The 27,331-nt window shown below is 40.1% G+C and overlaps 1 long non-coding RNA gene across 1 annotated transcript; it reads left to right on the top strand.

Annotated features, from left to right (window-relative positions):
- The first annotated feature begins 5,678 nt into the window (after nt 1-5,678).
- On the top strand, nt 5,679-27,052 carry LOC137654361 (uncharacterized). Its single transcript, XR_011046611.1, has 2 exons — nt 5,679-5,756; nt 26,732-27,052. It is a non-coding gene; the product is annotated as an uncharacterized lncRNA (long non-coding RNA).
- Nucleotides 27,053-27,331: the final 279 nt, after the last annotated feature.

Below are 27,331 nucleotides of genomic sequence, written 5' to 3'. Positions count from 1 at the left end.
GACTTTCCCTTCAGTAATCACACTTTTCTTTTCTTTTAGGAGCGAGAAACGCATATATGATCAGTTTTATGTAGTTTTCCTTATCATCATTATTTCTATAATTATCATTTTGAATATATCGTCAGATAATGTTGAGAATTTAGAGTTCATTTTAATCGATTTTATAACGAAAAAGAAAACCTTGAGTCAGAAGTCCAAAAACCAATACATAGTGAACAACAATGTAGAGGTTTTGGATAGACCTGAATTTCCTGATTATGTATTTGTTTTGTTATAAACATTATTAAAACTATGGCTTACATTCATAATAAAGAAGAAGTGTTCTTATGAGCGGAAAAATTCACATTCAGAATTTTATTTTGCCATGGCTGAAAGAAATTGAGAATAGTCTTCTGGTTTGCTTATTAGTTTTCATTATAAACTGGAATCATTGAACTGTTAAGAGCTCAAAACAGCATCAGCAAAACCGATTGTTGAATAGGCCTACTTGTAAAATTTGCAGTCTTTAATATTCAATTTCTCAACTTAAGCTACTAAAGAGCACATCTCCTTAACAAAACTATTGATTGACAAATAGGTTGAAAATTTCATTCCTGATGTCGAGATAAGGTTACTGGTGTGAGCCTACTGTAGGCCTACTTGGTGATCAGAGTCACAAACCTTTCTTGAGAACGTCCAATCAGGCTTATGAATTGTCAAAAAGTTGGATTTTCACAAACTGATGAGTTTGAGATATAGCGTTCAGAGGAGTGTCCTCAAATAGCTCAAATTAGTTTTGCCTTGTTTTATCCGAAAATTAAGGGTTACCCTAACAGAGCATGAATGATGAAGCTGTGGTTACCCCCTCCCCAGATGCCCTAAGCACGTGCTTATTTTGCGTAATGGTTAATCCAGCTATGCTCCTTATACACCTGACAACACTGAGATTACCAAACAATTGTCCTTCGTTCAAGGGGTTAACTACTGTACTATAATTGTTCAGTGGCTACTTTCTTCTTGGTAAGAGTAGAGGAGACTCTTCAGCTATAGTAAGAAGGTCTTCAAGGAGAAGGGCACTCCAAAATAAAATCATTGGGAAGTGCCATAGCCTCTCTACCATGGTCTTCCATTATCTTGAATTAGGGTTCTCTTGCTTGAGGGTACACTCAGGTCACTATTGTATCTTATTTCTCTTCCTCTTGTTTTTTAAGGTTCGAAAGATGTTATCTAATGTTGTTACTGTTCTGAAAATGTTTTATTTTGATCGTTCATTACTTCTCTTTTAGTTTCATTTCCTCACAGGGCTATTTTTCCCTGTTGGAGCCCTTGGTCTTATATCACCTTGCTTTCCCAACTAGAGCTGTATCTTCGCTTGTATAATATATATATATATATATATATATATATATATATATATATATATATATATATATATATATATATATATACACACATACACATACATATATGTATATAAACCTAGGATCACTGATAAATATCATGCATGAACACTGATATAGGCGCTCTGGCCTGGGGGCTAGACTAGCCAACTGGTATGGGGTCAGTTGATGACCGATAATAAAGCGTCAAAACACGATATAAAAGTTCCTAGCTATGAAGACTAAATAACTAATAGTATCGATTAGTTAATGAGGCCGTAAAACGCTGTTGAGGCTATCTAAATAAGGCATGCAAAACAACAGCGACGCCATAAAATGGCCGGTCCGGTTGAGGCACAGCTCTGCCACAGAACATCAAATATCTCGAAAAGTAAAAGTTACTTTACGGTCAGAGCTTATTTAAACAATACTGGAACCTTGTACTCAACTTTCCAGAAGAAGGCGAGGCCGAGGGTAGAGACATGGCTAAGATGCAAGTCGATAAAGATCACACAGGGAAAAGTCCGACTAGTAAGGCAAGCTACTAAACGAAGGAAGGACGTGACGTCATTTAGCAATGGCGCCCGTTTGTTTACGTCTCGAGTACCAAAAGTAGCCACGGACGAGATTAGCTGTAGAATAGCTCCCCAGCTATTCTCCGTCCCTCCATATCGAAGTGTTAACTCTGTATGGGGTTCAGATAGCTATGTGGCGCGTTAATACATGCGTCCCCTGTTGATATACGATGTCTTAAAGGGAAACCTTTAGGATACTCGCTCCAGAAGTTAGAATTCTGTGATAACCTGTGGTTAAATTCTCTGGGAATATCTTAGTAGTTATATACCCAAGGAAGCTACAAAAAAGGAACCTCCCATCAGGACGCCATGGCTTGAGCCCAAATATATATATATATATATATATATATATATATATATATATATATATATATATATATATATATATATATATATATATATATATATATATATATATATATATATATATACATATATAGTGTGTGTGTGTAACTTTGCAAGTATCCTTTTGTAAATATGTTTTAATGTAGAACGTAGTTTTATATATATATATATATATATATATATATATATATATATATATATATATATATATATATATATATAAAGATAAATAAACACCTTTTAAACTAGTTTCCCTTCCATAAAGAATAGTGGCCTTAACAGTCATTCAGGTATTTCAATTTCGGATCTGAAGTCCGTAACGAATCATTTGGACATTTGCTGCTTCATTTCTGATCTCACGAAATCTATGAATCGCCACTTATCTCATTTAAACTTTTATTCTTAGTTCACTTAATAAAGTTATAAGACTCAATCATTCAAGAATCAATATTGTGAAGGATTACCTTCCCCTATTTTTCTTATATACAGAAGGTTTTTCGTTTAGTCAAAATGTCGCATAGTCATTCTTTACGTTTTCTTCTACGGAGATATGGATAGACTATGGTGAAGTTGCCGTTGACCCATGCCTTGTCTCTGTGACGTCAAGACAATAGAAACAAGAGACAAAAGACATACGCTGGTTCTTTCTTTAATCTATGTTTCGAGATGGAATTAGCAGTAAGCGACATATATTGTGGCGCTACAGCAATATCTCCAACTAAAACTTTTCAAACTCCTTCCCGAGATCCCCTACTCATCGGGACTTATTACTGTAACTCTTTTTCTCAAACTAAAAGACTGGAGCCAGTGGGCTCTTGGGAAGGACATCTCCTTCGCACCGTCACTTTCTTCCTTTTCCTAAACAGGCATGAAACCATTGCTTGTTTCCATCTCAAAACCCACATCCTAACCCAAAATCCACCTATAATAAAAATTGCAGATTACCCCACAACCAAATTACCTACTCCCAAAAACCCAACCAAAACACCTACGGGTTGCAAGAGTGCAAGAGCCCGTGCCTGGCCGTAAGGGCCAGGCAATCTTCAACAACAACAAGTTGAAAGTACCAGCCTATGCTTGGGCCTAGCTACGACACTCATTATCTGGACAAAGTTCTCCAATCACCGAACGTTTGAGTGAGTGCATGTATACGTTTAGCCACATATATTCCCCCTTTTAGACTAATTATATGTTACGTTTTATATCATACTGGCTATACTAGATTTGGGCTGTGTGCGTGGTATTCATTTTACTTTATAATATTTGGGTATATTTTTTAGTGTATTTGAGTCTCAGGTCACTGAGAACGTGTCTGACCTCATGGCGTACCATATCTTAGTTATAGAACTTTGCAATTAGCCTCGGGTCTTAGTGTAGGGATGCCATGAGTAACCTTCACTTTATATATCTTGCTGGGTATTGCTCATTTATTTGATTTTGTGCTAACTTTTGTTTGAATTTATTCGCATTTTTTCCATGTTATGATGTCCGTTTCCTTGTTGTAATTTTATGTAATAAAAATAAATAATGATCCCAATTCCTATATATGTCTCTTCAATCTGATATGTGAATGCATATATTATTGATAATTCGCAAAAGGTTACGGTAAGTGAATTTAGAGGTGTTGAGTATGCCAGAGATATTGAAAAGGGTAAGTTAAACTATGAGTTACATAGGGAAGCAATATTGGTGAAGGCACTTCTTTCCCATCCCTCAGAGTAAATCTTTGTTGAATGTTGTAGGGACGCATTCCCGGAACAGTTTCCCACTCTCAATAAAAAATCTCCACAAATATTAAAATTTATGATTTCATCCCAGTTATTCCTACTTACACTTGTCACCTTACAAAAATCTTGATTAATTCTAACTTTATTAATATGTAAATCCTTGAAAAGGGATTTCCCTATATTTTTTTCTGTCACTAATAAACATGATTACCTGCAAAAAACAGTTCTCTCATAACCTACACACAACCCTCTTTCTTAAATTTTGCCTTTGCTCCTATATCTACAACATAGTGCCCTTTCTATAATCTCCCATATCACCCCTTCTGTCACTAAAGATGGTGAACAGCCAGGGGAATATAACACGACCTTGTCTCATATCGACTATTTGCACAAAAAAAAAAAAAAAAAAAAAAAACATGCACACCGTTCATTTTCATCTATAAGGGTTGTATAGTAATCTCAACATTGCCTGGTCTCAAAATATGTATTTATAGGTTCATATGCGATTCAATCAGCGTTTTCTCTTAGTTTTATTCCAGTCTTATATCGGTCTTATATGGATCAATTACTTGTTCTCGTGTCCTCGTCCAATCCAATGTATATTTTTTACCTCATTTTCCTCTTCATAATCTAAAGATCTTTGTAATTTTAAAAATTTTCAACTTTTTATATTTAGTTTCATATAGAATACATTTTCGAAATAATCAATCATAATTTTGTAGCAAATCATATATATAAAAGGAATCGTAACTCTATATTGAATAAAAATCACTTGATAAAGACAATATTGTTTTGTGGAAACAGTGCAGAAGTGAACAAAATAAATGAAGAAACGGAATAATCATCGTTTCTTTAACAAAAGGCTTACACCTGAAAACTTGTTATATATATATATATATATATATATATATATATATATATATATATATATATATATATATATATATATATATATATATATATATATACACACACACACACACACACACATATATATATATATATATATATATATATATATATATATATATATATATATATATATATATATATATATATATATATATATATATATATATATATATATATATATATATATATATATATATATATATATGAGAGAGAGAGAGAGAGAGAGAGAGATGCTTACAGCTTCAACTATTATAAGCAAGGCCTATAGACCTTGATTATAAGCCTATTATATGTCTGTCACAGTCGCTCTCCCTCTGAACAATATGGTTTCCGTCAATTAATTATTTCAGGACGGATTTCCGGTCGTGGGTATCGCATATCAATACCGATTTGGTTTATTGCTCCCTGGTTTCTGTGGGCCAGCATATACAGGATATTGCAGCCTGTGTGTGTCTGTGTTTGTTTGATCAGCGTGTGTATGAGGGCATGTGAATGTGTGCATTATTTATGGGAATGGATGTCTATGTATTTGTTTGCTTGCATAAGAATAAAAAAATAAAATCTGGCAAGAAAAGTAGTTCATGGTATTTCCTCCATCTTATCGTAAAACCAACAAAGTTAAGTGTGTATTTATTTCATGTTTTGTTTTATCTGTTTATCATGGCATTCAAAAGAAAGATACGATTAAATAATGGTTTTAAGAAATGTTTGCATGTTCCAATATTCCTGACAAATGTATTGCTCCGCAATCTGGTGTGACACTGACATGACAGTGACACTACCGCTTGCTGATGGAGAGAGAAAAAAACGGATACATCTCCTTGGTTACGACATTTTAGGTAATTAAACGGTACACGTTTTCTAAAGGTTGGCGTAGTAAATTAAATGTTAGGTCAGGTTAATAAAGTATCTTGATTGAGGTTTTCAAATGAAAATTGATGGATATGTAGTTTGCAATGTGGGTAGACCTATTCCGCTTCCAGTCAGTAGTCATAGGGCTGGCCATTTTACCATTTTCTAGGTTTAAGTCCCATGTACTGCGTAAGTCATGTGTTAAGTACAATGAATATTACTATAGTTTTTAATTGGCTTCGGAGCTTTGAAACAATTTCGAGCACTCTGGTTCAGAGCACTCTTCAATTGTGTGTTTTCCTCTTTGTGAAATATTATATTTCGAGTTGTAAAGTAAAGTTGCAGATTACTAGGATGCTGAAGTATTTTGATTCATAGCAAAACTAGAATTTTCTATGAGAAATTTGCTTATGCTGGCTAGTTTGCTATTTTCCTCTCTGTCTAAGGCGGCTTAAGCACAATAACTTATATCTAACATTTTTTACTTTTGGGAGACTGATTATGTGTTACTGCTATACCTTATTTGCATTTGCCAGGTGTTGAGTTACTTGTATGGCTTAAGCATTACCAGTGTTTTTTTTTTTTTTATAACAAATTAAGAAGTTCCCAGTATTTATGCACAAATTCCCTGACATTGTTCTACAACAGCCACTGTTTTCCCACCTTCCCCTTTATTGTCAGCAAGATTAACATGTCTAATTATGTAAATATATGATACTCTCAATTTTTTAGACACATGAACCATATATTTTTCCTGCGCGTTATCTTGGGTGTTATGCTTTTCTGACCATGACGATTGTGGCAAAACACCCATTTTCGAGGTTTTGGACTAACTTATCTTAAAACATTTATGGGGAGACCAGTGGGAAAACCCGCTTTTGGATGGGAGAAATGACAGTTATAATGTAGTAATGAATTCAAAATTACCAATTGGAATATTATATGGTTTGTGCTATAATTTCAAAAGTCATGCCCAAAAAATTGAATTTTAAAAGTGAAACAAACACATGAACACCAGCTAACATAAAGTTCCCACCTAATCTAACTTAGTAGAGTACCCTTACCCAAATAGGGCGTCTTTGCTCCCTGCGACTCTCTTAGACTACCGTACCCTTACCTAATCCCATTTACACTGTTGCATCCTTACCTAACCTCCCCTACACTGCTGTATCCTTACCTTACCTCCCTTACACTGCTGTATTCTTACTTTATCTCCCTTTGACTGCCATATCCTTATCTAATCTCCCTTTCACTGCCGTATGCTTACCTAACCTCCCTTACACTGCCTTATCCTTACCTAACCTCCCTTACACTGCCTTATCCTTACTTTCCTCCCTTTCGCTGCCGGATCCTTACCTAACCTCCCTTACACTGCTGTATCCTTACGTAACCTCCCTTACACTGCCGTATCCTTACCTATCCTACCTTACACTGCCGTATCCTTACCTATCCTCCCTTACACTGCTGTATCCTTACCTATCCTCCCTTACACTTCTGTATCCTTACCTAACCTCCCTTATGCTGCTGTATCCGTACTTAACCTCCCTTACACTGCTGTATCCTTACCTTACCTCCCATACACTTCTATTTCCTTATCGAACCTCCCTTTCACTGCTGCATCCTTACTTACCTACCTTTCACTGCTGCATCCCTACTTACCTACCTTTCACTGCTGTATCCTTACCTAATCTCTCGTACACTGTCGTATCCTTACTTAACCTATCTTACACTGTGTATCCTTACCTTACCTCCCATACTGCTATTTCCTTACCTAACATACCATTCACTGCTGTATACCTTACTTCCCTTACACTGCCGTATTCTTACCTAACCTCTCTTACACTGCCGTATCCCCTAACCTTCCTTACACTTTTGTATTCTTACCTTACCTCCTTTTCACTGCTGCATCCTTACCTAACCTCCCTTACACTGCCGTATCCTTACCTTACCTCCGTTACACTGCTGTATCCTTACCTAACCTTTTTTTACACTCCTGTATCCTTACTTAACCTTCCTTTCACTCTGTATCCTTACCTAACCTCCCATACACTGCTATTTTCTTACCTTACCCTTCCTTTCAATGCTGCACCCTTACTTACCTAACTTCTGTAGATTGCAGTATTACCTTATTTCAGACCAAAATAAACACAATTTTTATACAATTTCACTGCTCCTCTGTTCTAGCAAGCAGTACATCCCCGTGGGCCACTACTGTATTAAAGTATCATTAGTAGGTATATTTACTGTGATCCTTACCTTAAGTTTTGAAGGGCTAAGGTTGATGGTCCTCTATAGATGGTAGGAGCATTGGTTTTGCCCCTTTCACATATGGATGATGGTATAATTTTTAGAAAATTCTAGGGTTGTAGCTTCACTATTGATGATGATAATGATAATCTCTACAACATTTTTTTTGGTTTAGCATTGCCGGAGTAATATTGATCTACCCGCACTACATCTTTAACTTTTATCAATACGACACTCAACTTTTAGGAATGGGTAAAATATTAATAATTTTTTTATTAATGCTCGATTAAACTATGTTGGTGGTTAGATATTATTAGTGGTGTGCTATATTTTTCAAATAAGAATTCTGGTACCTTGGGTGATTGTGTGTATCTATTTGTCCCTGGTTGATTTATTCTACAGGTAATTTGTTTAGTGTATTAGATCCTGGAAGAAAAAAAAAACTGAATAAGCATGACATCTTTAACATTGGCCTAAACCACCCAATAAGGCTTAAGTAAGCATTACAACTTCTAGATTATGGAGGACACGATTGAGAAGTTGGGATTTTAGGGTAAAATTAAGCACATATTGAATACAATGCACTATTTGGGAAAAGGGGGTGTTCATAAATTTTGTTACAGTCTGAACACCCAATATTCATTGCTCATAATGTAATATTGCTAAAACATTCTGCGATATATATGAATACATGTAGCGAGACCCAAGAAAATGCAAATTGGATAAAATTAGGTTGGTGCCTTCTGACATAACCTTCCATAATCTAGCCTAGAACGTTATTTACAATGAAAATTAGTGTCTTCACAAAAAGTTTAAGGCTTCCCTTTCAAAGCATTACTACACAATACTGCTATCTAAAGCAAAAAATCTGGCTGTCTCATATGGCTAACCAAGATTTATTACTTTTCCCCATCTTACTATAAATCTAAATTACAGTAATGTGTACTAACCTAACCTACTATGAGATTCAGGGCCTCTGTAGCGCGGTTTTTTCGCAATAACTTTTTTTCTATGAATTTCATAAATATAACGCTTATTCAGAATGCACATTATATCTACACATAAATTTTGACTATATTCTACATTACGTAGGTTGAATAAATTTGGTACTTTATTAAGTAAAAGTGACGATTTTTGAAGACGGTCCTACTTACTCAGAGAAAAGGTTTCGAACGCACTCGTTACGTAACTTATGACGGCATTTCTTCTCTCTTTCTCGATCGATGATTGGTTATACGTAACGAAGGCTATACCTCTGCCAACAATAACACAAAAGTATAAATAAAAGCAAAGCAGTACACCTTTATGAACTTTGAAACCTCTCCACTGAGAATTGTCATAATGAACAAACGAACAAAATATGTTAATAAATACAAAAACACTTCGATTATTAGTCTAACTCCCAGAATAAGTTTCCTAAGAAATTACAGTCTACTTTATAGGTCACAATCAGATTGACAAGGTGTATGGATTAGTTGGTAATTTTCTAAAACGTAGTAGACCAGCTTGATTTGATAACTGCTATATCCAATGTCCAGTAATTTTTATTTATTGTCTAGGTACCTACGTATTTACTGTAAAAAAGAAAAAAATAAATAAATAACTGGTACCATATTTTGGCTTTAAACCTTCACCAGTAATTATCGTCAGAATGATGACTTCACGAGGCTCCACCCACTTTGGCCTCGTTGTAATTCAGGATAACACTGAAGGCTATCATGGGTACTGTTGGATCAGAAAATTTAAATTCTGGCTATAAAAACTAATTTTTCGAGTAGTTGTAAGAAGTGGTAAATGATCCTCAAGGATCCCAAAAGTTGGCCTAAACGTTTAATTCATGTATAGTACTGTTACGGCACTACTGCTACAGTACAGTAGTATTACTACGCTAGCACAAATACCCCACCCACATTTATGTATCGTTCCGCCATTCATAAAGTCTTTGTCATATTCTTTCACTGTGCAATAAGCCATGGCCTCCTCAGAAATTAAGTTTAACTTTAGATGATAGGTTATTTCATTAAGCTGACAAATTATGGCAACTGGGTATGTTATTGCCGATGTTGAAGCTAAAGATAAAGTATGGTATCATTCCTTCATTGCATTATCATCTTTACTACTATTTGTTTTGCTACATGTAGTAATTATTTTAAAGGATAAATGAATTATGTTCACTTCACTTCTATAAATTCCCATTAGATGTACAAATAAAACTCCTAAAACTATTCAGGATTTATTTATAAAATGCAGTCATGCCCAAAACATAGCTAACACGGTTGGTCTGATGGAGATTTTAGCACAAAAATCTTATTTTAACAAAAATAGTTATATAAAGACTGTTTACATACAATCCCTCTCTTTCTCTCTCTTTTGGTGGCATAGTGAATAGTTAATAGAAATGTTCAAAAGCCTGAATGACATTACAAGTATTATAATCCTGTTACGGTAAATACAAATCAGACTATAAACATTGGATTTAAACTAGAAACTGAATAATTACCTATTCAGGCTATAGTAAATATGGCCACGGGCTTTCTCTTGACTGTATAAAGTTGCAAGTCGTAAGACAAATGCAGTTTTGCAACCACGGGGGCAATTCCAAATCCTGTTAGCCATTCTTGACTGTTATGGGTTTCAGAGCCGATGGAAGAAGTTGAATGGGTGTCTGGTGGATGGGCGGGGCAAAATTTTGTCAAAAGGTGTTTACATTGCTTACGTAGTGAATGTTTTCGACTCTTGGCTCGTTATCACTGGCCATGGCGTCGACTAGATCATTTTTACTCTATAAAAATTAAAACTATTGTGTTTAGGTTATTGATAATGCTGACAAAATTTGTGTGTGGTTGTAAAATATACATATGTCAACTTTCAGCTACATCCGATGCTTTGATAAGGAGCAAAGTCCAAAAAACCGTGTTACAGAGGCCCTGAATCTCATAGTAACTTGGGATGCTGTACCTTTACCTAGCCAGACTAAGCCATCCCCACCACATCTAATGTGACTTACAATGCTGTAGGCTAGATGAAATAAAATTATAAGGATATAGCCTACAGTATTTCAAATTGACATAAATTCTGTAGATTAAATAGAATTATGGAGTTATATCGCAAGTAGCCTGCCACACGACACAAATCCCCGTTAAACAGTTATCAAAGCTATACTGTACAATACAAAGTTTTGTAATTTGAAGAATTATGTACTTTGGTTCATCAGAACTTAAGCTAAGCCACTACTGACAAAGATTCGCAACATAAGGGAACAATATACTGTATAATAGTTGAATATTCTGTCTAAAGTGGATTTGCCTATAAGAAGTGGTAGATTTTGTTCTCAATTTAAAGAATCAAAAGAATATTACCCTTACATATCAAGCAAAATAGATGTGAAAAACTGGTCTTTCTGCTGGTTTAGAAATCAATGGTGTATAATGTCTCGATGCTGTTGTCATGTGGGGTTAGGAACTTTTAATATCTTGACATATTTACTTGCAGACCTTTTGAAATGGATGAAACTCCAGAAGGTTTTATGCTACAGGTCTTATAGAGTTTTATGCAACAGCCATTTTTTATATCCTTTCAAGTTACTTAATGGCTGATGTGTTGGCAGACAGAGTAAATATATGATACTTTAATTTCTAGCCAAATACGTGAACCATGTAGTATCCTACTCGCTAGCTTGTGTTTTATGTATTTTTGTGCATGATTATTCACGCGTACCACCCGTTTGAGTTTTTGGACCCCTCATATAGAGATGATTATGGGGACCCCAGTGGGAAACCTGGGGTTTTTTGGTGGGGAAGTAACAAAAGTGAGTGATTTGAAGTAATAATAATGATCAGAAATGCAAAATAGACACAAGATAACCAGTTGGAAAAATATAAGGTTTATTAACTGGCAGAAAATTGAAGTATGATTATCTGATTCACATCACGTCCTTCTGAGGGTTTTTGTTCCGCTGCAGCTCACTACTCTCGTAAAATCAACATTACATCACTGTTCCTATGTTCACCTTCTCGCGTATGCATTCTACAGACCATGATGTTGTATTGCTCCAAAGTTCCTTCCAACAGAATAGTGTGAGCCCTTAAGCTGTACAGGGAATAGATCACCGAAAGGAAGCTACTTCACACTAAGAAACAAGAAGTAAGCAATAGCAATGCCATGATTTTCTCTCTCCTCAATGGGAAGAGGAGTTGAGGAAAACCACAGATCCTATAACCAACTACAAAGGTACTACATCTGCAGAGGCAGAGAACCTGGAGACAGAGTCCACCTTTGTCAATACCTTTGCCTGGATCATGAAGATAAACAACTTTGGTTAGGCATCAAAGAACCTTGAGAAGGGAGGGAAGACCTCTATCGAGTGGCACTTTGGTGGCCCGTAAGATTCAAAACTTTTAGAGCTCTCCTAGTCAGAACTTGCTGAAGAGGTAATCTAAAAGCAAGTATATCGTACAGAATCTTGCTGCCAACCCTCTCCCGTCTGTGGAGCTTTTATGTTCTTGAAGGATTGAGCCCTTCTCCCCTTCCAGTTGACGTGAGGATGATGAAACTTATCCCTGGTATCTTGGTGGAGTGACTGGACACCTAGAGCCCAATCTTCTCTTTGCTCGAGTTTGCTGCAGTGGAACCCCTCTCGTTGGTCAGTCGACAAACAACGTCGTTGCTGGACCATTGGTCCAGTGCAATATTATACTTATCTTCTCAAAATATAAGCAACGCTTAGAAAATTTTTATTTTCATTAGTAAAATAAATTTTTGAATATACTTACCCGATAATCATGTAGCTGTCAACTCCGTTGCCCGACAGAATTCTACGGGAGGGATACGCCAGCTATCACTATACTAGAAGGGGGTGTACTCACAAGCGCCACCTGTGGCCAGGTACTACAGTACTTGTTGTTGACGCCACCTCACTTTTTCCTCGGTCCACTGGTTCTCTATGGGGAGGAATGGTGGGTCAATTAAATCATGATTATCGGGTAAGTATATTCAAAAATTTATTTTACTAATGAAAATAACATTTTTCAATATTAAACTTACCCGATAATCATGTAGCTGATTCACACCCAGGGGGGTGGGTGAAAAACCAGTGTACAAGACTAAAGGATAGCTAAGTATCCCGTATTTCATATAATCAGTTATCCACAATAACAATGAAATAATAAGTACCTGGTAAGGAAGTCGACTTGAACCGTTACTCTGCCTTTAATAAGATCGTCTTCCTTACTGAGCGCAGCGTTCCTCTTGGAAGGCTGAATCAACTCAAAGGTGCTAAAGTATACAGGGCTGCAACCCATACTAAAGGACCTCATCACAACCTTTAACCTCGGCGCTTCTCAAGAAAGAATTGACCACCCGCCAAATCAACAAGGATGTGGAAGGCTTCTTAGCCGACCGTACAACCCATAAAAAGTATTCAAGAGAAAGGTTAAAAGGTTATGGGATTATGGGAATGTAGTGGCTGAGCCCTCGCCTACTACTGCATTCGTTGCTACGAATGGTCCCAGGGTGTAGCAGTACTCGTAAAGAGACTGGACATCTTTGAGATAGAATGATGCGAACACTGACTTGCTTCTCCAATAGGTTGCATCCATAACACTCTGCAGAGAATGGCTCTGTTTGAAGGCCACTGAAGTAGCCACAGCTCCCACTTCATGTGTCCTTACCTTCAGCAAAGCAAGGTCTTCTTCCTTCAGATGAGAATGTGTTTCTCTAATCAGAAGCCTGAATAGTAAGAAACTGAGTTCTTAGAACTTGGAAAAGAAGGTTTCTTGATAGCACACTATAAGGCTTCTGATTGTCCTTGTAAAGGTTAAGACCTTTTTAGATAGTACCTAAGAGCTCTAACTGGGCAAAGTACTCTCTTCAGTTCATTCCCCACCAAGTTGGACAGGCTTGGGATCTCGAACGACTTAGGCCAAGGACGTGAAGGAAGCTCGTTTAGCAAAAACCGAGCTGCAAGGAACATGTAGCCGTTTCAGATGTGAAAACAATGATCCTGCTGAAGGCGTGGATCTCACTTACTCTTTTAGCTGTTGTCAAGCACACGAGGAAAAGAGTTTTTAATGTGAGGTCCTAAAAAGAGGCTGATTGGAGAGGTTCAAATCTTGATGACATAAGGAACCTTAGGACCACGTCTAGATTCCAGCCTGGAGTGGACAGCCGACGTTCCTTTGAGGTCTCAAAAGACCTAGGGAGGTCCTGTAGATCTTTGTTGGTGGAAAGATCCAAGCCTCTGTGGCGGAAAACCGCTGCCAACATACTTCTGTAACCCTTGATCGTAGGAGCTGAAAGGGATCTTACTTTCCTTAGATATAACAGGAAGTCAGCAATCTGGGTTACAGTGGTACTGGTTGAGGAAACTGCATTGGTCTTGTACCAGCTACGGAAGACTTCCCCTCGAGACTGATAGATTCTGAGAGTGGATGTTCTCCTTGCTTTGGCAATCGCTCTGGCTGCCTCCTTCGAAAAGCCCCTAGCTCTTGAGAGTCTTTCGAAAGTCTGAAGGCAGTCAGACGAAGAGCGTGGAGGATTGGGTGTACCTTCTTTACGTGAGGTAGACTTAGAAGGTTCACTCCTAGAGGAAGAGTCCTGGGAATGTCGACCAGCCATTGCAGTACCTCTAAGAACCATTCTCTCGCGGGCCAGAGCGGAGCCAACCAACGTCAGCCGTGTCCCTTTGTGAGAGGAGAACTTCTGAAGTACCCTGTTGACAATCTTGAACGGCGGGAATGCATACAGGTCGAGATGGAACCAATCCAGCAGAAAAGCATCCACGTGAACTGCTGCTGGGTCTGGAATCGGAGAACAATACAACAGGAGTCTCTAGGTTATCGAGGTAGCGAACAGATCTATGGTTGGCTGACCCCACAGGGCCCAAAGTCTGCTGCAAACATTCTTGAGAAGGGTCCACTCTGTGGGGATGACCTGACCCTTCCGTCTGAGGTGATCTGCCATGACATTCATACCGCCCTGAATGAACCTCGTTACCAGTTAGCTTTCGATCTTTAGACCAGATGAGTAGGTCCCTTGCGATCTAGAACAACTTCCACGAAAGAGTCCCTCCCTGCTTGAAGATGTAAGCCAGGGCTGTGGTGTTGTCAGAGTCCACCTCCACCACTTTGTTAAGCTGGAGGGACTTGAAGTTTATCAAGGCCAGAATAACCGCCAACAACTCCTTGCAATTGATGTGAAGTGTCCTTTGCTCCTGATTCCATGTTCCCGAGCATTCTTGTCCGTCCAAAGTCGCACCCCAGCCCGTGTCTGATGCGTCCGAGAGGAGACGGCGGTCGTGTTTCTGAACAGCCAAAGGTAGACTTCCTTGAGAAGAAAGCTGTTCTTACACCACGTGAGAAAAGACCTCCTCTCTTCGGAAACAGGAACTGAGACCGTCTCTAGCGTCATGTCCTTTATCCAGTGAGCAGCTAGATGATACTGAAGGGGGGGAGGTGGAGTCTCCCTAACACGATGAACAGGGCCAGCGATGAAAGTGTCCCTGTTAGACTCATCCACTACCTGACTGAGCATCGGTTCCTTCTCAGCATGCTCTGGATGCATTCTAGGGCTTGGAAGATCCTTGGGGCCGACGGAAAAGCCCGAAAAGCTCGACTCTGAAGATCCATACCCAAGGAGACAATGGTCTGGGATGGAACGAGCTGAGACTCCTCAAAATTGACCAGGAGGCCCAGTTCCTTGGTCAGATCCATAGTCCATTTGAAAATCTCCAGACAGCGACGACTTGTGGGAGCTCTTAAAAGCCAGTCGTCTGACGGAGCCGGACACAAGATCATGGTACTGCTGCACAGTCTGTGAACTGTCAACCATGGGCAAGCGAGGAAGTACAGTGACAACCCGAATCTGTCTAGACTGTCTGGGTCGTACAGACAACTCCTTATCGGGTTGCTGAGGTTGCCGCACTGCGTCACAACAAGTCACTTCTGCTGGTTGTTGAACGTCTTCCCCGTGACACATTGACTCCGTAAACAAAAAATCCTCTAACAAGGACTAAGCTTGGACTGCATGTCTTGCAACACAGCTCAAGGTCTATGGGAGCAGGTGTGGTAACAGACGGGATTAGCGACTGAAGTGGAACCATTACCTTCCCTGGAAGCATGTTATGCTTAAATAAAAGTCCATAGGAGGCTACGCAGCTAAAGGCTCCCTCCAAATGACAGAGTCCTCAAGGGAATATCAGAAGGAGGGAGAAAAGAACTTTCTCATCTACAGGGACCATATCCTAGAAAAGCTAAGTTCTCTCAGTGAGGGTTTCACTGGTGTAAAAGCAGCAGACTAGAAGGCAACGTTATGAAACTGCTTGACAGTCTAGTGAGTTGGCAACAACCAAAGATGTGTGACTGAGAAGCATGCGGTAAGGTATGCAGAGCATGTTGTATGCAGAGTATGCTGTATGCAGAGCATGCTGTATGTAGAGCATGTTGTATGCAGAGCATGCTGAATGCAGAGCATGCTGTATGCAGAGCATGTTGTATGCAGAGCATGCTGAATGCAGAGCATGCTGTATGCAGAGCATGTTGTATGCAGAGCATGCTGTATGCAGAGCATGCTGTATGCAGAGCATGCTGTATGTAGAGCATGCTGAATGCAGAGCATGCTGTATGCAGGGCATGTTGTATGCAGAGCATGCTGTAAGCAGAGCATGCTGTATGTAGAGCATGCTGTAATGTAAGCAGAGCGTGTGCATGGCGTTTAACATTTCTCAGAAATTCCATGACCAGTGCTAGAGTGCTTTATGCATGCTTGCATGGGGTTTTAATATCAACATAATATTTACCTTACATTCATAACTCATGATTCATATTTTTGCCATATTTTGCGATATTGTTAAAAATATATTGCAAGGAATACAAATATATTTTTATAAGTAATACAAATAACCTCCATTATCATAATGTTTGAAAAAGGAGGTAAGGTATGCTGAACAGCAGAGTCAGAACGAGCTGGAACAACAATAGTTGTGGTTTCCTCTTCAAGACTCTGTTGAGGGAACACCTGAAGCTCAGTCTGCAAAGGCTGATCAAAGGAAGTAGCAGAAGGTAGGCGCATGGGTGGAGGAGGCTGACTCCTGGCATGAGTGGCTGAACTCAAGGGTTGCGCTTGCTGAGTGGTTGGCGGATGCGCAGTAGCAAGTTCCTGAGGAACGAGTTGAGGTTCCTGCGGTGTGAGCTGAGAGCGAAAAGGTAGTGGCTGCGCAGAACGCAGTAAAAGTCTCGCAAGTTGAGGCTCCTGAGGCGCAAGGCTAAGGTGTTGAGGTGCTTGCCTTGAGGAGGGTTGAGCTCGCTGCAGCGAGAGCTGAGGAGACTGACTCATGGATGGGAGAGGTTGTTGTACCTCAAGCGAGTGTTGCCTCACTGGTGGAACAGCAAGTGGAAGCGGAGGAAGAGAGGTATAAGCCTCCTGTTCCCATTGCTGAGGTTGCCTTAAGGAAGGCGGAGGGAGCTGCACACCACTGGGATCAGTAAACTCATAACGTGGCTCAACATCGTACGCCTGGCAGGCGGTACTGCGGTCAGGCGGAGCGAGCGCAGGCGGAGCGAGCGCAGGCGGAGGGAGCGCAGGCGGAGCGAGCGCAGGCGGAGGCGCAACCTTCTCAGCCCGACACTCACGCATCAAGACCGAAAGTTGTGACTGCATGGACTGCAGTAGAGTCAACTTGGGGTCGGCAGACACTAAGGTCTGCTGAGGTAAAGCCTTAACAGCAGAGATCTGTTGCGGCAGAACCTTACTCCTCTTAGGCGGAGTGCATTCAACTGATGACTGAGGAGAGTCAGAGCTAACCCAATGACTGCATCCGGGTTGTTGAACTCTAACTTCGTACGTCTGGCATAGGTCTGGACTTTACGTTTAAGAGGTCTTGAGACCTGAGACCAGCGTTTTCTCCCCTAAATTTCTTCTGCAGACGAGCAAAATAAGGGCTCAATCGTCTGCGGGTGGGAGTGACGGTCTCGGTAAGACACGCCCGCAACCACCGAGGATACTTCTGTGCGCCGATCAAGGCCTGCTGAACCCTTTTGCCCTTCGACATTGCTTCTCCCCTGGGCTTGGGAGCTTGCAAGAGGTCCAGGACTGGGAGGACGACTGGCGCGCACAGAAGTACCCTCACGCACAACACTGACACACTTTGCGCTAATCACTTATCACTTTGATTTTCTGTTTGCACTTATTTCACTGAACTCGAAACTTTAAGTGGTTTGTACCTGAAACACGCAATTCTATCCTTTCTCAAAAGTTAGTAATTGCGAAAACAGAATTACAATGTAACAGAAAAATCTAATGAAAGATAAATAATTCAGTGGCTGGAAAGAGACTAAACACTAGATCACTCTAGAAACGTTTACCTTCTTCCCCTAAAGAGACTAGGGAGAAGAGCAAAAACGATAACAACGTTACTCGCTTGAAAGAAACGTTTATCCTCCTCTTTCTCCCTCCGTCTCTATCTCTCTCTCTCTCTCTTGACTTAGAACCTGAGAGAAGAGCCCAATCATATATATCGTTAAAACATATTATTGTTAAAGGAAAAAACTGAAATATTTCCCAAAATGAAAAGTTCCTTTATTAGGATTAAAACCATTAAGTTAAGAAAGAATGAACAAAACGCTAGACACGGTTACTCTTACTGCAACGTGAAACCGTGAAAATTCTTTCTCTATCGTAACGATAGAGCGCAAGTTGAACGTTCTGAACGTCAACAACTGCAGAGACAAAACAAAACGTTAGTTCAACTTTGAAAACAGTACGAGACTATCAAAGAAATTCTTTCAAAGACATTAAAATAGCATAATATGTTAACAGGTAAAACCGAAATGACGGGCTCAATGTTAATTAACTTCGGTACCAAGAAAAGACCGCCTACTATTAGGAAGGTCGAATATAAACAAATATAAAAATTAATTTTAATAAGTTGACAGCTACATGATTATCGGGTAAGTTTAATATTGAAAATGAGGAATTTTCCAGGTCTGTTCGTGTGCGTAGTCAAAGCTGATACTTTTTTGGCACACCAGTCCCCCAACCAGTGTACCAACAAGGGATTTAAATGCAGAGTAGTACTTATACAAATGCAAGTCATACTTTAATATGTTTCTTTTTTCTCCTTAGCCTCTTACAAGTGAGTTAGCGAGCTTTTTGGGCTCTACTTTCACATTGCTCATACTAAACGCAGGGGCAGGTGCCATTCCTCAGAATCTATCTCTTCTTGATACCTTGATTCCTTCTTCTCAGATCTCAAGTCATAGAGATGCAACGATGATCTTGATCAGCTACTTCTGGGCTTGGTAATGGGTACTTACCGCTACCTTAAAACCTACATAAAAAAAAAACTTGTCTTCACCTGGAGCTCGGCTCTCCTCATGAAGGAAGTGGGGGCTAAATATGATCTTCTCTTGGCTGAGGGAAGTCATTGACTGTACCTATTTCCCATCCTTACTTCCTGTTCTGGGTAAAAACTCCTGATGTTAGGAGAGTAGTTACAACCCTGTTATGCTATAAGAATCTCTGTGGTGCAAGTACTCCAGCCAGGCATATGGAAACATCAGATGATGTTTTCTGCCCTTTACCTGCAAGAATTTGCCCACTGGTCCCTGGGAACCTTTTCATTAGGACCTGTAGTAGCTATATAACAGGTGGTATAGCTGTCTCATCTTTTTCACAGCACTCTTAACATCTGATCGAGGATGGATGTTACGTTTTAGACCGGGATGGAAATGAAGATTGACTGCTCCTCTCCTTTCACTGTCAACTTCTCCTTTACTGGGACACTGCATTGGAGACCTTGTCAGCTGGAATAGCTTTATTTGCAGGCAATTCCTACTTCACTGGCAGCTTTTCTAAGAGGGGGGGTGCGTAGTAACCAGGCAAATCCTGTATTATGTATATAGACCACAGGGTGTGAACTAAGCAAAGCCATTAGGATACTTATGCTTCTTGGTTGGAGCCAGGTAAACTTATTAACATATACATGTCTCAGCGTTGCAACACAGACTTTCTGCTCTGTGTTCTTTACTGCATGCGTTGTGAACTTACTGGTATAGTCACACCACTGGTGCATGAGGTGTAAGAAACCTGAACTCCACTAACTACAAGGTCCAAGTTTAGGAATCCCGGTATTGGTTTTCCAGCTAATTGGAATAGAAACTTCCACCCCACCTAACAGTAAGTCCCCTATGTAAAGGCCAGAATTAGTATTTGCACTGGAACAAATAAATTTGGAGATAATTCGTATTTTCCTTAACTAATCAAACCTTATGATGGTGCCCTTATTAGCAGATCACCACAGGATTTGTAATGCTTACTTACCAGAATGCATGAAATATCACGAGAGGTTGGGCTCAATTTAAATAGAAGAAATACACATGGTGAGAATGGAATATGTAATGGAAGATGAAATATCCGGGGAATAATACAGGGTGTTTACAGTAGAGTTTGAGTTTAATCAAAGATTGAAAAAAGCAAATAGGACAATGGCTAGGTTAAGTAAATTTTGGAAATCTAATCACCTGATATTATATATAAAATTCAGGCTATATATCAGTTTAGTGAGATTAGTATTATTCTATGGACATGAATCGTGGTATGACAATGAAACATTATTACTATTATTATTATTGTTGAAAATATGGCTGCCTCAGTTGCATTAATCTTATACTCCGTCTTCTCGATGGCTCTAATTATCTTCTTTTCAGGACTACTGCATACAGCCAGTAACTGATCAAAATTCATCCTTCATGGTGGGTAGTCAAATTCAGTAATAATTGGCGAGTCAAGATTTTAATATAAAATTCACAAATAATGTAAGATTCACAATACAGGTAGAATTCACAATTCAGGTAAAAGTATAGAGAGAACAAGCTATGGGTTTCAGGAGTGCTGTCTCCCTACCTCAGGCTTCAGTGCTGGAAACGATGAGAGCTACGTCCTAATATATGGCAATTCTGGCTTAGTCAGAGAGGCAGCGAATTTTTCATTGGCTACTTCGAGTGTTGTGGGCGGAGCAAATAGAATGGCTGATCCTCATTGGCTAAGCCGCTTGCCGAGAGAGGCTGTAGTACAGTCAGACTGCCATCCCACTCACTCCTGGGAGTTGAGTCACCATCTTGTCATCTGGGAGCTAGGCTCTGATTGGTGGGAGCGCTCGCCGAGAGGGTATGTAGACTAGGCAGGCTATCCTGTCGATGATCAATGCTGTTGGGGTTGTTTATGTCTTGATCTGTTGGGTTGTCCTGTTTGGTTGGGTTATTTTTCCTTTTGTTGTTCCTTCGACAGGAGGGGAGGAGGAACATTTCCTGGGTAGTGTTGAGAGTCGGCTTTTCTCTCTGAATAAGAAGAGCTTCAAGTATGCGAAGTCTCCTGCTATCTGAAGCACGGCCTATGATCTCGGTGTTCTTGATTATTTCCTCACGTTTGATGTTGTTATTGTGAACATGAAGGGCATGAGCTTTTATTGCACCTTGTTGGACATGACAAGACAGTCTCTTTGACAGAGGCATGGTGGTCATTCCTATGTAACGTCCAGAGCATCCTGGAACAGGGCATAAGTAGGAATAGACCACGTTGGTCTGTTTGAGAATATCCTGAGTCGGCGGGGCTGGGTTGTTCCTCATGATGAGAGACCTCGTTTTGTTAGTTTGATAATAAATAGTCAACTTGACCTCTGTGTTTTTATCCACAGGGGAGACGTGACTCTTTATTATGTCTCCCATGGCCTTTTCATCCTTTTGATAATCCCGATGCATGAACACTTCATAGTAAAGGTTGATGGTAGTTGTGGTGTTCATGGTCGGTTGTTCACCCTGGTACCAGGTGTCCGTGGCTAGCTTGTCTATTAGAGTAGCCATTGTTCACCAGGACCTGGGTGACTCAGTCAAGTTCTTGGTGTGTGGCAGCCCAAGAGGAGCAGTGGGAGAGGGCTCTGCAGACGTAGGCCTTGATGGTAGAGGCCTTGTACCTGGTAGGGCATTCACTGTCTCCATTCAAGCATAACCTGAGGTTAGTGGGCTTAACATACTCTCTAGTATAAAATCCGGTAGTATTAGGAGATATGAGAACATCTAGGAAGGGCAGCCGTCCATCTTTGCTATGTTCAACAGTAAACCTCAGGCAGCTGCATTCCTCAAACGTCCTGCGGAGGATCTTGATGTTCTGGGTAGAAGGGGCCATTATAAAAGTGTCATCTATGTATCTCTCATACACGTCTGGACGACTAAACAGCTTGGCATACCCAGACAACATCCGCCAGGCTATCCGTACCCTTAAGGACCGTGACTGGGCTAAGAGGTTGCGGATTATCCACAAGAAACTTATCTACATTAATGGAGGCAAACTCCGTATCCCTGAAACCAAGCAAGAATATATTAATATTTCCTCCTATACTCCTACAACCATCCAGGATGAGATACTCCGGCTGGGGCTTAACTGCCACTTCATATCGCGCCTCAAACCTACCGATAAGAGGCTAGAAGTTGAACTTTTAATAGACTCTATCCTTAGTCCCCAGGAGAAAGGTGACCTTAACACAACTGATGACCTCCAGCCCCTGCTCTTGGCTGAAGCCCTTACGGGTCGTGGACGATACAAAAGTGGCATCGTCTCCAGTGACGTGAGGGAGGCAGCCGGGGAGCTGAGGAAGGAAGCATATGTGACCGTGAGGAGAGATGACAAGATTGCTGCCTTTGTCTTGATAGATACGGAAGAGTATCACAGCAAATTTGACATGATATTGGGAGATTCATCCAAGTTTGAAAAGCTCTCCTACAACCCCATCGAAGAGATTAAGAGGGAGGCCAATAAGACAATTGAAAAAATTAATGCAGCCACAAATGCCGTCCACTTCCAGACCATCACTGGGGATTTTAGCCCTGGTTACCTTTTTGGTAATGTGAAGACTCATAAGAACGGCAACCCACTCAGACCTATTATCAGCCAGTGCCTGATGCCGATCTACCACCTAGCTAAAAGACTTAACAGCCTCTTGACTCCTTATGTTCCAAACGTGGACAGCGTCGCCTCATCTGCTGAGTTCCTGAGTAAGCTAAAAGGGTCCCCCACCAGTGGCACCATCGCTTCACTGGATGTGGAGTCCCTTTTTACTAACGTTCCTGTTGGAGAGACCATCGACTTGATCCGGGAGAGAGTCTACAGGGACCCTTCTACTCCAACCTTGAACATCCCCGAGGAGGCCCTCCGAACTCTGCTTGAAGTATGTATGTACTTAGAAGGCCCCTTTTACCACACACAGGGGCCACACATATACACAGAAGGATGGTGTGGCGATGGGCTCTCCCCTTGGTGTGCTCTTTGCCAACTTTTAATGGGAGTTGTAGAAGAGAGGGTTTTCTCACGAATAAGTCGTCCAGACGTGTATGTGAGATACATAGATGACTCTTTTATAATGGCCCCTTCTACCCAGAACATCAAGATCCTCCGCAGGACGTTTGAGGAATGCAGCTGCCTGAGGCTTACTGTTGAAAATAGCAAAGATGGATGGCTGCCCTTCCTAGATGTTCTTATATCTCCTAATACAACCGGATTTGATACTAGTGTGTACATTAAGCCCACTAACCTCGGGTTATGCTTTAATGGAGACAGTGAATGCCCTACCAGGTACAAGGCCTCTACCATCAAGGCCTACGTCCGCAGAGCCCTCTCCCACTGCTCCTCTTGGGCTGCCACACACCAAGTACTCGACCGAGTTGCCCAGGTCCTGGTGAACAATGGCTACTCTAATAGACAAAATAGCCGTGAAATCAAGCTAGCCACGGACACCTGGTACCAGGGTGAACAACCGACTGTGAACATCACAACTACCATCAACCTTTACTATAAAGTGTTCATGCATCGGGATTATCAACAGGATTAAAAGACCATGGGAGACATAATAAAGAGTCACGTTTCCCCTGTGGATAAAAACACAGAGGTCAAGTTGACTATTTATTATCAAACTAACAAAACGAGGTCTCTCATCATGAGGAACAACCCAGCCCCGCCGACTCAGGATATTCTCAAACAGACCAACGGGGTCTATTCCTACTTATGCCCTGTTCCATGATGCTCTGGACATTACATAGGAATGACCACCATGCGTCTGTCAAAGAGACTGTCTTGTCATGTCCAACAAGGTGCAATAAAAGCTCATGCCCTTCACGTTCACAATAACAACATCAAACGTGAGGAAATAATCAAGAACACCGAGATCATAGGCCGTGCTCCAGATAGCAGGAGACTTCGCATACTTGAAGCTCTTCTTATTCAGAGAGAAAAGCCGACTCTCAACACTACCCAGGAAATGTTCCTCCTCCCCTCCTGTCGAAGGAACAACAAAATGAAAAATAACCCAACCAACCAGGACAACCCAACAGATCAAGACATAAACAACCCCAACAGCATTGATCATCAACAGGATAGCCTGCCTAGCCTACATACCCTCTCGGCGAGCGCTCCCACCAATCAGAGCCCAGCTCCTAGAGGACAAGATGGTGACTCAACACCCAGGAGTGAGTGGGATGGCAGTCTGACTGTACTACAGCCTCTCTCGGCAAGCGGTTTAGCCAATGAGGATCAGCCATTCTATTTACTCTGCCCACGACACTCGAGGTAGCCAATGAAAAATTCGCTGCCTCTCCGACTAAGCCAGAATTGCCATATATAAGGACGTAGCTCTCATCGTTTCCAGCACTGAAGCCTGAGGAAGGGAGACAGCACTCCTGAAACCCATAGCTTGTTCCCTCTATACTTTTACCTGAATTGTGAATCTTACCTAATTTGTGAATTTTATACTAAAACCTTGACTCGCCAATTATTCCTGAATTTAACTACCCACCATTAACGATGAATTTCGCTCAGTTACTAGCTGTATGCAGTAGTCCTGAAAAGAAGATAGAGCCATCGAGAAGACGGAGTATAAGATTAATGCAACTGAGGCAGCCATTATTTTCAACAAAACTTGCCTGAGAGAAGGTCTACTACCAAAATATTATTGCTATTATTATTATTATGATTATTATTATTATTATTATTATTATTATTATTGTTATTTTTATTATTATTATTATTATTATTATTACCTGGTAAGCCACAACCCTAGTTGGAAAAGCAGAATGCTATAAGCCCAACCCTCCAACAGAGAAAATAGCCCAGTGAGGGAGGGAGAAAAGGAAAAATGAAATAATCTGATACGAGTAACATTAAAATAAATAGAATAGTGTGCCCGAGTGCACCCTCAAGTAAGAGAACTCAAACCCAAGACAGTGGAAGACCATGGTACAGAGGCTATGGCACTACCCAAGACTAGAGAAGAATGGTTTGATTTTGGAGTGTCCTCCTAGAAGAGTTGCTTACCATAGCTAAAGAATCTCTTCTACCCTTAGTAAGAGGAAAGTGCCCACTGAACAATTACAGTGCAGTAACCACTTGGGTGAAGAAGAATTGTTTGGTGATCTCAGTGTTGTCAGGTGTATGAGGACAGAGGAGAATATGTAAAGAATAGGCCAGACTATTCGGTTTATGTGTCGGCAAAGGGAAATGAACCGTGACCAGAGAGGAGGAGCCAATGTAGTACTGTCTGGCCAGTCAAAAGACGCCGTAACTCTCTAGTGGTAGTATCTCAATGGGTCGCTGGTGCCCAGGCTAACCTACTACTTCATATTAAACAGATTTTGCAGATTTGAGAGCAAACCCCTTAGAAGAATATTTGCAGTTAAATGGCAAGACATCATTAGAAATGAAACTACTTGAGTGCCATATATGGATGAGATCATAGTTAGGCGTAGATGGAGATGGTTTGGGTATACTTTTTGAACACTCCAATCAAGATTAGTTCACCAAACTTTTAACTGAGCTCCACAAGCCATTACAAGAATTGGAAGACCCAGGCCTACATGTCGGATGACCATGAAGCGTGAAGTAGATGATGAATGGAGAACTATTGAATTAAAAGCTCAAGATGAGATGACTGGTGAAATCTAACCGAGGCCCTTTGCGTCAATAGGCGTAGGAGGAGATGATGATGAACAGACATGAGTCCTTAACTCATACTTTCCCACCAGCACCAACCCCTTAGAAAGTTCTAGCTGCAATCAAAGTAACTATAAGGCGAGCAACCAGAGGGGTGGCCTATCCGTACCCTGGCCACCTGTATATACCTGGTTATAAAAGTTTTTTTTCAACTGCCATATTCTTCATTTTCAGTTATCTCTATGTAGATTACTCGGGTTTATATAGTTAGGTAAACTATGAATTATCTCCAAATTTATCATTTCAGTTAGGATGTGTTCACTTGACCATGGAGTGTCAACAGGCAAGCATAGTTGCCAAACAGTGAGTGGTGATGATGTTAGAGGCGCGAAAGCTAAAAATCAAGCGCATAAATTTAGCATTAAACAAGTGCCAAAAAGTCTAGCTTAGCCCAAATGTCGTTCGATTATTAAAGTGAAAAATTTCCTTGAAAAGATTAAGGAGGTAATACTTTTCCACTTTACCAGATATATTTTCAATTGTAATATTTGCAATAATAAATGTCATGGACATGTCTAGTTTGTTATTATTTCCACTTGGGTATTTAATACATTAGAATATTTCATATTTTTTATTACTTCTTATACAGATTTTACTGAAAAGTAGTCTTTATATTGAAGTCCACAGTAAAATGTTTGAATATGGACTGATATATCTGTACAATTAACATCTTTTATTTATTTTTCAGACTAGAGTCATCAAAAGAGAAGATTGTTTACAGACTCCTGCTCAAAACTGGAAATTAAACTGCAATTATGAGATGGTGTAATGAAATATTCCTGTTGACATGAAGATAAGACAACAAATAATCGGCAATTTATTGAAAAAAAGAATTCCAGAATGTTTCAGGAAAAGACAGAATAATCAAACTTTTCTATAGTATTAAGATACCCTTACGATAAATATTACTGTACAGTACTACATATATCTTGAATCGGTTGTCCCGAGTTATTGAGATTTTAGGGAGCTGTGTCTTGCAATGGTCACTCCATTTATAGCCCATACTTTCTGTAGCAATCACTAATTAAAGGTGAAGTTAAAACGAGATAAGTTTTAGTAAATAAATAATATAAATTTGTTCTCTCACTAATGAAAACTTTTGTTCTTTGCACAAGAGAAGATATAACTGCGCAAGCTGGCACATGGCTATGAAAACTTTTTAACAAGGTGTCAATAACCATACTGGTTGTTACCAGTATTAGCAGGAAAGCCCCAAACCTTCCAGCACTCACAACTAATCCACTTTGATTTAAGCCGTTGTTGAGAGTTGACGTATCTCTTCCAGGTT

The sequence above is a fragment of the Palaemon carinicauda genome, chromosome 15 (genome assembly GCF_036898095.1).
Source record: "Palaemon carinicauda isolate YSFRI2023 chromosome 15, ASM3689809v2, whole genome shotgun sequence".
Classification (NCBI taxonomy): Eukaryota; Metazoa; Arthropoda; class Malacostraca; order Decapoda; family Palaemonidae; genus Palaemon; species Palaemon carinicauda.
Note: the sequence above shows the minus strand (reverse complement) of the source record. Positions and strands in the feature narration are given on the sequence as shown.